The sequence below is a fragment of the Mauremys reevesii genome, linkage group 14, assembly GCF_016161935.1.
Source record: "Mauremys reevesii isolate NIE-2019 linkage group 14, ASM1616193v1, whole genome shotgun sequence".
Classification (NCBI taxonomy): Eukaryota; Metazoa; Chordata; order Testudines; family Geoemydidae; genus Mauremys; species Mauremys reevesii.
Genome location: NC_052636.1, coordinates 9,604,311 through 9,618,426, shown reverse-complemented (window position 1 = coordinate 9,618,426; position 14,116 = coordinate 9,604,311).

Below are 14,116 nucleotides of genomic sequence, written 5' to 3'. Positions count from 1 at the left end.
GGAGGGAAATGAGAGAATGTTCTTTTTCTTGCTTATGTCCCAAGGAGGGACCCCTAAAATGAAGCTAAGCACAGGGCCCCACTAACGCTAAATCCGCCACTGAGCTTCCTTCTCTGGATACCCCCAGCCAGCATTCAAGGACGCACGGAGTGTCTGTGTGATAAGTGACCCTGGGCCAGCAGCTCTGACTCCAGCAGCCTGCTTGTTACACCCCAAGCATTATTGTGGTCTGGGTGGAGAAGGCTCAGGGTTTGAGAGGTCAGGGGTAGGAAGCTTCTGCTGATTATGCCGCACCTAACCCTGTTTTACTTGAGCAAACAGGAGATATTTGACACTGTGTGATACTGCTCCTGTGCTCTGTTCCCAAAGCGTTCGCAGCAGGGGAGGGTCTGTGGCAGTGGGTGTGTGTCACTGGCATGTCGGGGCGATGCTGCAACAGGACAGAGTAGAGGTGGCATTGTGGGGCTGGCGTGAACCATCTCTCTTCTTTTCCCCTTCCAAGAACAGCGGGGAGAGGAACGCTTACCCAGCGAGGTCACATTCTCATAGTTCTCCTGCATGACATCCCTGTAGAGGGCTCTCTGAGCAGGGTCCAGCAGAGCCCACTCTTCCCTGGTGAAATACACAGCCACCTCCTCGAAGGTCACTGGCCCCTGAAAGAGCGAGAGTCCAACACTCAGTACCTGCTGCCCCACTCACAGCCCCCCTATACATGGGGGACAGGAGCCCAACAGAAACTCTGGGTGGATGGCAGTCAGAGGCCCCCCCCCACCCTGCTCAGAGCATCCAGGAGACACCAGGGGGAGGGGACGAAGCGAGAGCCCCTCCTCTCTCCCAGCAGAGCCATCACACACCTACTAGCCACTGACTGATTCAGGAGATGGAGCCCTAGCAGGGTCCAGGGACAGCTCCCTGGTAGGAAGCCCAACACCCTCCCCATTCTGAAGAGCTGGATGTGAAGGGAGGGGAATGTCCCCCAAGCCTCACTGGTGGGTGCCCCCTTCATATCTCACAGCAGCCGCTGGTTAATCAGGTCGGGCTCCAGCACTATGAGTCTGGTCAGTTTTCCCAGCCCCATGCAGCTGGGTTATTTTGTGCTCCACAGATTAGAGCATTTCCACCGCCGAACCTCCTGGGTCTGTTCCTAGAATCTAGGCCACTTATTAAATAACTCCCAGCAGGGTTAGCACACCCCTGTCCTCCTCCCTTTCTCCACCCTGTGCATTTCCTGCAACCCAGACCGCAACCTCCAAACCAGCCTGTGCAAACCTTCCATCTCCCACGGATTTGCTGTCCCTCTCCCACCCCTGGAGGGACCCACCAGCAACCCCCTGATAATACCTACCTGAACTGGCTCCTCTGCAGCCATTTCTCTCCCCTGTCCAACGAGAGGACGGGATGAACTGGAGCAAAACATGGACATTATTCCGCAGCCTGGCAGGGCGAGAAGGGCAGTTGTGAAGGTTTCAGAACAGGCTTTAATTCATTTCACAGCATGATTCCCCCCAAGCCCTTTCCCCGCAGACAGGCACCCTAGAGTCTGCCATGCTGAGAAAGGCTTGATCTCTTTGTACAGTGTAGACCTGGCCTCTCCTGCCAGGCTAAGCCCACAGTGACATTTTTAACCTCCCTTCTCCCTCCCCTCACCCCGTAACAAAGTCTCTGAACACAAGGCTAGAAAAAAGCAGAACCAAAGGAGTCACTGTGGGGGATCCCCTCAGACACTGACCCCATGGCAGCCACACCCCAGCAGGAGGGATATGGAGTCAGGAACTGGATTTTCCTCTGTCTGATTCTCATCTTTTCCACAGGAAAGTGACTCTACCCAGGGTGCAGTAAAACATCTGTCTGGGCAGATTAGAGATCTGGAAATCTCTCTCCAAACTCTTCTCTCCCACAGCCCCTTTCAGTCTCTCTTTCTCCTTCTATCTCCTTTTCCCCTCTCCCTGCCCATCTGGTAGGAAAGTCCCATTCCTGGGTAGTTTGCTCCCCCAGGGCTGGATTTGCTCCTGCAATTGCTAATTGGATGAGAAATGAGGGGGGGTCTGTTTGTGTGGAGTAATTTTAAGGCCAGACCCCAGCATTTTCCCTTCGTTTCTTTCAGTTACTTGGAATGTCTGGCTCAGAATTTAGTATTAACAGGGCCCAGGGCTGCCCTAGGGGGCTAGGACCAGCTGGAGAAAGTCATCCCCTGGGCCGGGCAGAGAAGCAGCTTTAATTCAGGTCACTTCCCAGCACAGAACCCCGCTGGGGGAGCAGCAGCTGCTAAGCCTGGTCTCCCAGATCACAATGGAGGCTGCAGCCTCTGACCCAGGAAGCTGAACCCCAGTATCCTGAGCAGAGAGGGACAGAGCGTTTGAGCAGCTTCCTCCTTTAGCTCTCTGGGGAGAGCAGCTAATGAGAGCCCTCCTCACAGGGAGAATCTCATTAGCCCCACTGTCCATCTGGAGTCACTCCTTGTCTTTCCATACAGTGACTCTTTATTAACATTTCTCTCAATGAATCCAGATTTCAGAAAGAACGAGTCCAGAATGCTGTGGAAGATAGTGCCATAGTGTAGCCCCTTCCTACCTCCCTCACCCTCCAGATCTAGGACAAGGAATCGGGCAGGAATTTTCCCTATGAAACCAGAAGTTCCTGTGGTTTTCAAGAGGGGAGAAAAGCAAAATCTATCATTTCACCTCACAGTGTTTGATAAGTGGCTAGAAAGTTATCACAGTGATTGGGCCTGGCCGGGGAATGTCGGGCAGTGCTTGGAACCAGGATTCTGGCATAAGCTGATGAGATAGAAGGAACATGGTTAGTAGCAGCCCCCAAAGCCTCCATCCAGGGCCCCCCCAACATCCCCAGTACCCAGACCCCCCCAGCCAGATACTTCCTGGGACCCAATCCCCAGAATCCCTGGCCAGAGACCCCAGATACCCCTCAGAGCCCCACCGGCCAGAGAACCCCCACCAGATCTTCACTGCTGGCTGGGAATCCCAAAGGTTCCCCCCACCAAGAGCCCCCACCAGCCAGGGACCCCAGTTAGGAACTCACTGCCATCCTGGGATCCCCCCACTGCCTGCGTAGGACCCCCACCTGCCCTTCAGCAGAAAGGTAACACATGTCCATGCCCTGTCACTAGCAAATAATGGTCACCATGGATCCACCCCAGAGGTGGCTACATCACAGAGACCATTTGTCATGGGGTTTAGGATACTTCTGGACCCACACTGCACTGAGTGACCTCTTCATCCCGTGCCAGCTGGAGACAAGAAAAGGGTCCAGCCAACTCTCCCGTTACCAGCTGGGAACCACTGACCCCCCAAACAGGGAGAGGCCTCTGGCGTTGATGGGTATTAAATATGTGGCTGGTCTCTTTCATCAGCAAACATTTTAACAGAGGTAAAGGAGGGAACAAGTGATTCTCAAAGGAGAGGAGAAAGATGATCTCTGGGCAATTTAACTCCGAGACCTCTAGGATGGAGGAGAATTCAGGGCAACAGGTTCCCTCGAAGGAAGAAGTTGCTGGGATTTAGAAACACGGGGAACAGCCGCAAACCTGAGAGGATTTTTAATTGATATTGACATAGAAAGAGGGAAATCCTGAACTTTGAGATCAATGTTCAGAAATGAAAAATAAAGGGTGGAAATCTGAGCAATTTTGGATCTATTTTTGCCAATTATAGAGAGGAAAGTGTAAAAGAGGGATTTTATATCAGTTGTTGATATGAGGTAAAATCTGAGTATTTCACATCAATATTTGATAAATGAATAGAACATGGGCAAGTGGGAAATGGGCAACATTTGCAAACATTTTGTATCCATGTTCAAGAATCTGAGGAAAGGTGTCAATCTGAGATTTTCTTTGTATTTTATCATGAGAGAGACAAGGAAAAAATCTCAGGGATATTCACTTAGAATTAGACAACTAAGGAAAAGTGGGGCAAATGTTTTGAGTATTTTATATCAGTCTTTGAGATTTGCAGAGAAAACAAGTCACAAGCTAAGCAATTGATAACATGAGAGAAAAACACCAAGATCTGAGGGGATTTTATGTTGCTATTAAATAACTAGAGGGAAAAGGGAGACTGTTTGCCTGGATTTTATGAGACTGTCCAATACATAAACACAAAGTGATGCCCCCCCCGCCACCATTCACATGAGCAGCAGGGAGCCCTGTGAGGAGCTGATTTAAGGGGGGAGGGGGAGCTGGAAGGCTCCCTGGATAAAGGAAGGGGGCGGAAGTGGGGGATGGGCAGGTGACTGGCAACTGAGGGCTGGGGGAAACTGTGTTGGTAGTTTGGGGGCAGTGGTGGGATTGGGAAACTCGGGTCTGGGCAGTCTCCATAGGGGACACATGCTTTTCCATCCCCGCCCTGGCAGAGAACGGGCATCTCCTCCCACCCCCACACCAGGGGCAGCCATGTGCTGGGGAATGACTCAGGGCAACAATTTCCCACCTAAATGAGGACAAATCGCTGCAGAAAAAATGGGTGGGAAAAGCTGCCCCATGGGAGAGATTTTAAATTGACACTTGAGAAGTAGAGAGAGAGAGACCAGGGGGAAATCAGAGATTAGATTAGGGAAATCGGGGAGGTTAGAGAGCTGATCATGGGGGGCGGGGGGAATCTCCCTGGATTTTCTAGCCACGTGTGATAATGGGAGAAAAGGGAAAAGCTGGAGAGACTTTGTAGGTGGGAGGACGGGGCACAAACAGGGCAGGATTCAGTGAACTCACCTCCCCGCGGGAATTTCCTGGCGGCACAAAACAGTTCAATGGTCCCGCCCCAATGACCCCCCCCCCCCCCCGCCGCAACCCCGACTCCCCTCTGCGCCCCCCAGCTCAGCTCCTGCTCCCCCCCCCGCCCGGATCTTCCCTTTAGCCCCCCCAGCGCCGCCCCCACCTGCCTGACCCCCATCAATTCCCTGCTCAGCCCTCCCCGCTCCCCCTCCCCGGGGAACGTTCCGGCTGATGCGGGGGGGGTAAGGGCAGCGGCTTCAGCAGCTGCTACTGTGCATGCGCAGTAACCGGGAGCAGCACAGGGCCATGGGGAGCGTTTTATTGCCCCCGCGCCAGGCCCCCATCCCAGCGGGAGGGGGCGCGGATCCTGCTGCGGCTCCACTGGGGCCGAGGCGGCTCCGAGGCTTCTCCCGGGGTCCCCGGGGCAGAGTCACGTGCCCGCCCCCCCCCAGCGCCCCCCGGGGTCTCTCACTCCCCGGGGGCTCCGGGCGGGGCTGGGGCGGGCAGAGCCTGGGCTGCCCGGGGGGCGGGGTCCAGCTGGAGAACGCCCCCCGCACAGACCCACCCCCCCGGGGAGCAGCAGCGGCTCAGCCCGGGCTCGGCTCACGCGGAGGCTCGCACGGCGCATGCGCAGTAACAGCTGCTGGAACCCTCCCTTCCCTGGGCTGGAGAGGGCGGAAGCGGTCCTGGGGCAGGCTGGGAGATGTAGTTCCTGACTCTCCCCGGAGCGGAAGTGACGTCAGCGGGGAGCCGGAACCGGGCTGTGAAGGAGCGTTAGGCGCTGCGGCTCTGCCTGGCTCGCGCGGGGCCGTTGGAGCCTCTCCCGGGCCGGAGAAGGGTTGGTGCCGTTGGAGCTCTGGGCATGCGCAGATCGCGGAGGGAGAGCCCTTCATTAACCCCCCCGTGCCCGGCCCGGGCCCTGCCTCGCTGGAGCCGCCCTGGGGCTCATTAACCCTGGGGGTCCCTGCGTGGAGCCGGGCGGGGCTTGGGGGGGGAAATGTCGGTGCAGCCCGGACATGGCCGAGGGGGGGGGCAGGTGACCCCCGAGGAGCGGGGAGAGAAAGGGGGCTGAGATCCTCGGATTTACCGCTGCCCTCCCGTGGGGACCCCTCCTCCCCGTCCTGCCCCCTTTCTCCCTAGAGAGCCACGAGCAGCGCCCAGGGTGACCCCCCCCCCCGACCCCCTGAGCCGGTCCCTGTCCCCCCCCCCGATTGTGCCCCATTTTCTCTCCCCTTTGCCAATGGCCAGTTCAGGTCTCAGGTTTGGGGGTTTCCCCCATTTCCACCTGCAGGGATTTGTCCTTGTGCGGGTGGGAAATGGTTCCCCCGAGGGATTCCTGAGCTGGGCAGAGGGTGAATGGGCAGAGGCTGGGGGGGCCCTGAGACAGGGACACCTCTGGGCTGGGCTGGGGGGGGCACTCTCTGCTGGCAACGGGGCCTGGGAAGGGCCAGGAAGGGGAGGGAGGAGCAAGTGTCCCCCATGGAGACGGCCCAGCCCCAGGTTTCCCCTCCCAGCTACTTCCCCTCCCCCACCTGCTAGTCACATGCCCAAACCCCACTGCCAGCCCCTCCCCACAGCCAGTGACCTTCTGGCTCCAGCCCCCTCCTGTCCCCTCTGAAAGCCACATCACCCAGGGCTCCCTGCCGGCCATGTGAGAGTGAGGCAAGAAGAATCCCTCCCATTCTGTTGTTGAGTCAATATCACTGTGTAATCCCCTCAAATTTCCCATCTTTTCTCTTGAGCTGTTGACATAAAATCTCCCCAAAATCTCTTTATTATGTTGCCAAATATTTAGTTTGTGCCCCATTTTCTCCTCAGTTCTGAAATACTGATATCGAATGCTGAAAAATCTTCACACTTTTCCCTCCAGGTATGTGACTGAGATCAGGGCTCTTATCGTACTGAGCATAGCCCTGTTCTGCCAGGTGCTGCAGAGACACCAAATGTGATCTGGGCCCTATTCTGCCAGGCACTGAAGAGACCTGAGGTGAGATTAGATCCCGCTGTTGTGCCAGATAAAACTGAGGCCTGGACCGAGATCACGGCTTCCCTGGTGCCAGGCAGCGCACGACTGTGACCCAAACCACTGCCTCCATTGTTCTGGGCATGACAGAGACCTCGACTGAGATCAGTGTCCCCGTTGGGTCTGACATCCCCCAGTGTGCTGGGCACTGCACAAACCCTGACCGAGTTTGGGGTCCTGGTGGTGCCAGGAACTGCACAGACCCCTACAGAGAGCAGGGACCTTGTTGTGCCGGGGGCTACAGTGACCCTGACTGAGCTCCGAGCCCCTGTTGTGCCAGGCCCTGCATCAACACCAAGTGAAATCAGGCTCCCATTGTGCCAGGTGCTGCAGAGACAGCAAACAAACTCAGGGACCTTGTTGTTCCTGGAGCTGCAGAGACCCCAAGTGAGATCTGGGCCCTGTTCTGCCAGGTGCTGCAGAGACCCCAACAGAGGTCAGACACCACTGTTGTGACAGGTGCTGTGGAGCCCCCAACTGAGATCTGCGCCCCTGTTGTGCTGGATACTGCAGAGACCCCACAGACATCAGGTCGCTCATTGTGCCAGGTAAAACTGAGACCTGGACCAAGATCACGGCCCCTCTTGTGCCGGGCAGCGCACGACTGTGGCACAGATTTCTGTCTCCATTGTGCTGGGCACTTCAGAGACCTCGGCTGAGATCTGTGTCCCCGTTGGGCCTGGCCCTGCACTGATCCCGACCCAGATCACGTCCCACCACTGTACTGGGCACTGCACAGACCCTGACAGATCCTACCCCCACATTTTGCCAGATGCTGCAGGGACCCCAAACAAAATCAGGGATCCTGTAATGCTGGGAGATGCAGAGTCCCCAACTGAGGTCAGGCCCCTATTGTGGAGGGCTCTGCACAGACACTGAGATCAGGGTCCCCATTGTGACAGGTGCTGCACAGACACCAAGGGTATCTCTACCCTGCCATTAAAACCCCCCAGCTGGCCCATGCCAAGTGACTCAGGCTCACGGGCTCAGGCGAAGGGGCTGTTTAATTGCAGTGTAGATGCCTGGGTTCGGGCTGGGGCCAGGCTGTAGGACCCTGCGAGGTGGGAGGGTGCCAGACCTTGGGCTGCAGCCCCAGCCGGAACATGGACACCACAATTAAACAGCCCCACAGCCTGAGCCGTGTGAGCCCAAGTCAGTGGGAACGGGCCAGCCGCCGATGTCTAACAAGTTTGCATGGAGAATTTGGGGCAAAACTGGGAACTGAACCCAGACTGTTTGAATTCTTGCCTCTCCCCTTAACCCCAAGCCCAGCGTGTGTGTGTGCAGCGTTGTTTTGGTCAGTGTTTGCCTTGCATTGGCTTCCAAGGGAGGCTGTGGAATTTCCTTCATTGGAGGTCTTTAAGACCAGGTTAGAGATACACCAGTCTGGGAATGTCAAGGGATACAGATGGTGTATCTCTGGGATGGAGGGGAGCCCGGCGGGGGGGAAGCTTTCTCCAGCTGTATGTTGTGTTTTTATATGTATATATGGCATCGAATCCCAGAAATGTAGGGGTAGATAGGACCTCAAGATGTCATCAAGTCCAGCTCTCTCTGCGGAGGCAGGACCAAGTATCTGTAGATTATCTCTGACAGAGCTTTGTCCTACTTGTTCTTAAAAACTTCCAGGGAAAGAGACTCCCCAGCCCCCCTTGTAAGACTGTTCCCGAGCTGACCTGCCTTAGCTCTGGGGATACCCACACAGATTGTAGTGGTGAGCAGCTCTGGAGAGAGAGGAGACCCCAGTGAGTGGCAGCTGGGTAAAGAGACTGAAGTTGGGAGGAGAAACATTGACGTGTCCAAGGTCACCCAGGCTGTCTGAGACCGAGCTAGAAATAGGTTCTAGTGCCACCGTACTGCTGTTTCTGAAGGTCTCTGCCACCCTGGTGTTTTAGGCACTGGTGCAAACCCTTAGTACAGACAGAATTTACACTAGTGCACTCTGATTGGTACTGGTGCACCATGTCCCAGTTTGAAGGTTTGAGGTGGTGGGGGCGGGAGGAAGTGACCTCACAGAGGCCTGAGGCTGGCTGAACAGTGCAGCTGGTAAGGGAGGGGCAGCAGTGAGTGCTGGAGGTATGAGCCAGGAGCACAGCCCCACAGGGCTGGACACTGACTTCTCCTGATCCAGGGGACACCCCCCCCCAGCGAGGTGGTTTGTCCACGGATGCACAGGCTGTCTTTGCAGGGACTGCAGCTGAGCTGCCCTGCACACCTCTTCCTGCAGCCTAATACAGTGTGCTCTGGGGGCCTTCCCAAGCTGCGGGTGACGGGACTCTGGAGTTAACAGGGTCTGTTCCTGGCTCTGTCACGGACCTGTTCAATGACCGTGGGGAAGTCACAGCCCCTCTCTCTGTAACGCTGTCTTCAGTGACTCGAGAGCACGAGCACCAGCCTCGGGCAGAGTGGTAAGAAGCAGAGAACAAACCCCAAATTGGGTGTGAGGTCTGTATGGAGATTTCACCAACCTAGAATCCAGTGTAAACGCTTCAGGCTCTGTAACAGCATTAACATGGAACCACAGCCAGTCCCCTTGGGTGATCCCATATATCTCACCACGCAGGTGAGCTCACCTTTGTGACAGATGGTCCCTTACTCCAGGGGTTCTCAACCTTTTTCTTTCTGAGCCCCCCCCGGGCTATAAAACCTCCACTGCCCATGTGGGCCACAATCCCTGGTTTTCTGCATATAAAAGCCAGGGCTGGCGTTAGGGGGCAGCAAGCAGGGCAACTGCCTGCGGTCCCACGCCACAGGGGCCCCCACAAAGCTGCATTGCTCAGGCTTTGGCTTCAGCTCTGGTGGGGGGGCTCAGAACTCTGGACTTTAGCCCCATGCGCTGGGACTTCAGCTTTCTGCGCTGGGCCTCAGCGAGTCTAATGCCGGCCTTGCTTGGCAGCCCCCTGAAAGCTGCTCACGGCCCCCCAGGGGGCCCCAGACCCCTGGTTGAGAACCACTGCCTTTCCCCACGAATCACAGCAATGGTCAGGTTACTGCCAGTCCCAAAGGACCAGTCACTTCTTTAGGTCAACTGAATCTTAGATCTTCCAACAAAGACAACACTTGTAGCCAGTCCTGTCATAACCTGTATTAAGACTTATTTAAAAGGAAAGGAGAGTTGTTTACAGAGTTAAAGCAGGTTCTCCTATAGATGCAGACGAGTTGCAGTCCTAAATTTCAAAGGTAATAGAAGCTTCTATTATGAGCAAGCTCTGCATATTCTTTAGGACTAACCCCGTCTAAGCAGCTGGGGATCTCTTGCTTATGCCTAGAAACTTTGCCCCCCAGAGTCCAAGCAACATACAGATAATCAGTTCCTTCTGCATGGTTTTTTTTTATCCCCTTCCTACCATGTGCTCTGAGCTGGAAACTCAGCTAATGGGAAGTCAAGAGCCCAACAACAGTTTTTTGTGTCTTCGTTAACATACCATAATAGTCTCTCTGATGTTGATGGACCTTTCCTGCCAGGCAGGGTGTAATGCATTCGGCTGCCAATCAGCACTTCTCCTAGGTAAAGTCTCTCTCCTGTCTGGTGATTTACAGAGCCACAGAGGCTCACAGTGCAACTAGTCAGATGTTAACCCAGGCAGCAACTCACAAGCATTCAATGAAGTCTAAACACTAAACACATTCTTATGTTCACAGTCTGTATGAGGAGTATCTACTCATTGGGACTCACTGGGGAGCCACAGAAAGGAACAAGATGTGCTGAGGCAAGAAGGCCAAGTCTCAGTGCCCCCAGGGTCATGCTTGCCAAAGGCTAAAACTAGGCCCAGCCCATGAAAGGGGCACTCCCAGGAGAGACTGGATAAAGGCTGGAGCATCCAACAACTTAGTTAACCTGAGAGAGCTGCCTTGGGGACAACGACAGGGAGAATCCCCAGAGTGACTTCTTGATTCTACTCCTCTCTGGCCTTTGGTTCATGGAATCACAGAACTGGAAGGGACCTCGAGAGGTCATCTAGTCCAGTCCCCTGCCCTCAAGGCAGGACGAAGTATTATCTAGACCAGGAGTGGCCAACCTGAGCCTGAGAAGGAGCCAGAATTTACCAATGTACATTGCCAAAGAATCACAGTAATACGTCAGCAGCCCCCCCATCAGCTCCCACCCATGGGAAGCCACAATAATCAGAACCTCCCCCTCCCTCCCTGCACCTCCTGATCAGCTGTTCACACTATGCAAGACACTGGGGGGGGGGGGTAATGGAGCGAGGGCACTGCAGGCTCAGGAAAGGAGGTGGGAGGGGGTGGAGTGGAGGCAGGGCCTGTAGCTGAGTAGTGAGCACACCCAGCACGTTGGAAAGTTGGTGCCTGTAGCTCCAACACTGGAGTTGGTGCCTATACAAGGAGCCGCATATTAAATTCTAAAGAGCCACATGTTGGCCACCCCTGATCTAGACCATCCCTGAGAGGTGTTTGTCCAGCCTGCTCTTAAAAATCCCCAATGATGGAGATTCCACAACCTCCCTAGGCAATTTATTCCAGTGCTTAACCACTCTGCCAGTTAGGGAGTTTTTCCTGATTTCCAACCTAAACCTTCCTTGCTGCAATTTAAGCCCATTGCTTTTTGTCCTGTCCTCAGAGGTTAAGAAGAACAATGTTTCTCCCTCCTCCTTGAAACAAAATTTTATGTACTTGAAAGGTGATCATATCTTCTCCAGACTAAACAAATGCATTTTTTTCAGTCTTTCCTCATAGGTCATGTTCTCTAGACCTTTAATCATTTTTGTTGCTCTTCTCTGGACTTTCTCAAATTTGTTCACATCTTTCCTGAAATGTGGCACCCAGAACTGGACACAATACTCCAGTTGAGACCTAATCAGTGTGGAGTAGAGCGGAAGAATTACTTCTCCTGTCTTGCTTACAATACTGCTGCTAATACATCTCAGAATTATACTTGCTTTTTTTTCAACAGTGTAGCACTGTTGACTCATATTTAGCTTGTGATCCACTGTGACTCCCAGATCCGTTTCTGCAGTGCTCCTTCCTAGGCAGTTATTTCCTGTCTTGTATGTGTGCAACTGATTGTTCCTTCCTAAGTGGAGTACTTTGGATTTGTCCTTATTGAATTTCATCCTGTTTACTTCAGACCATTTCTCCAGTTTGTCCAGATAATTTTGAATTTTAATTCTATCCTCCAAAGCACTTACAACCCTTCCCAGCTTGGTATCGTCCACAAACTTTATAAGTGTAACAGAGAGACTCTGCTGCTGGGAGGGTTTCACCATGTGTCAGAGGGTTACACCCTGGTGGGAGGGGGCTAGGCCTGTACTGGGATACCGTCACTCTGTGCTTCACAGTGTGGCAGAACCGGGAATGTCCATTAGCAGGGAACAATGCTGGGGGGAATCGACATGTGGAAAGGACAGAAACCCTGTCTGAATTCTCTCACATTGCCCCTCTCATCCTGGCAGGCTACAGAATAACGTCCACGTTTCGCCCCAAATCATCTCCTCCTCCCAGCAGGAAGGAAATGGCTGCAGTGGAGCTGGCTCGGGTAAGGGATTCTCAGGGAGCTGGTGGTGGGTTCTGCTTGGAGGGAGAGGAGCAGTAAATGCATAGGAGGGTTGGAGCTGCTAGAGGTGGTGGGAGGCAGGAACTATCTAGGGTGTGGAATGGGAGGGAACAGGATGTGACAAACCTGCTGACACTAGTGTACTCTAGGGTGTGATGGGTTGTCACCCCGGGTGCAGTCTGGGGGGCTTCTGGGAACCGCTGTGCCCTCTAACCCTGAGGCTGGGCTGGCCCTTCTCTCACTGCTTTGCTGGAGATTCAGCCAGCCTCTCCAGGCCCTGTTATCACCCAACACGACAGCAGGTGGCGCCATGCAGCCAACTAAGCTACCTGAGTGCTTTACCTGAGCCACTCAAGGACAGATAGAGACAACAGCCAATTTCCCAGCGATAACTGTTAGCAAACAGATCAAAGCAGATTACTTAGCAAATAACCAAAAACTCAAACTAAGCCTAACATACTATCTGGATAGAATTTGAATTAGCAATTTCTCACCCTGACTGATGATAGAAGCAGTCCACCAAGTTTCCATACGCAAGCTAGAAATCCCATGTTCAGATCTGGCCCTGTGGGAGCTTTGGGGGCTGGCACTGGGGAAAGTGCGGGACTGTCTGAAGTTGGCTGCTTGGGATGTGGGTGAGGCCCGGGGGAGCTGGGGGTTGGGCTGCACCCCTGTCACTGCAGCCTGGGGCCCTGCATTTCCTCTGGAAAAGCTGCTCCGTGTTTCACCATCTCCTCTCAGTCTGAGTCCCAGGGACCCTGCACAGGCCTCTGCAGGGCAGTATGGGCCCTGAAATCTGGCAGCTGGGAGGTTTGCAGCAGTTTCTAACCCTCCCTCCCCTGCTTCTTCCAGGAGGCCCCACAAAAGCATCTGGCCCCTCTGGGAAAAGAGAGAGAAGCAGCCAAAGCCGAGGAGGAGCGGCAGAGCGAGGAGCTGCTGGTAGGTGCCCAGAGCCCCCCGCCACTTAGGTTTGCCTGGCATAAGAATGACCTGGTGAGTGCAGGGCCCACCCTGCCAGCCTCAGCCAGGGACCCATCCCCGCTGGAGCCCAGGGAGCCTGCAGGGTCAGACACGGGGTAACGTGATGCCCTTAGGACGCAGGAGGCTGCTGGGCAGGAGAGGGTCAGTCTGTGTTAGCCCGGAGCCCCTGCCCACGGGCTGTCTGGATGTCACAGTGACCAGGGATCCTTTCTAGCTCCTGGGGGGATGGGGAGGAAGGAGATGAAATGTGGGCTGCAGAGATGGAGGATTTGGCTCAGTGCACATTAATGAGGTTTTGGGGAGAAGTGTCCTCCTGTAGGTGATGTACAGCTCACCCCGGTCCTGATCCTCCTCCCTTCCCGGGATAAATGAACTTCCCATCCCCACCACCAGAGATCTTGTGTTCTGGTAAATAACTCTGCCACCCGCCCCAGGTGCATTTATGATTTTCCCCTGTTATGGAGCAGATGAACTTCAATGTTGATAAATGCAAAATAGGGCACATTGGAAAAGATAATATCAAATGCACATAAACTGATGAGGTCTAAATTAGCTGTTACCGCTCAAGAAAGAGATTTTGGAGTCACTGTGGATAGTTCTCTGGAAACATCCACTGAATCTGCAGCAGCAGTCAAAAAAGCAAACAGAATATTGGGAATCATTAGGAAAGGGATAGAGAGTAAAACAGAAAATATCCTATTGCCTCTATATAAATCCATGGTATGTCCACATCTTGAATACTGTGTGCAGATCTGGTCTCCCCATCTCAAAAAAGATATAGTGGAATTGGAAAAGGTTCAGGGAAAGTCAGCAAAAATGATGAAGGATATGGAACAGCTTCCGCATGAGGCGAGATTAATAAGACTGAAGCTAT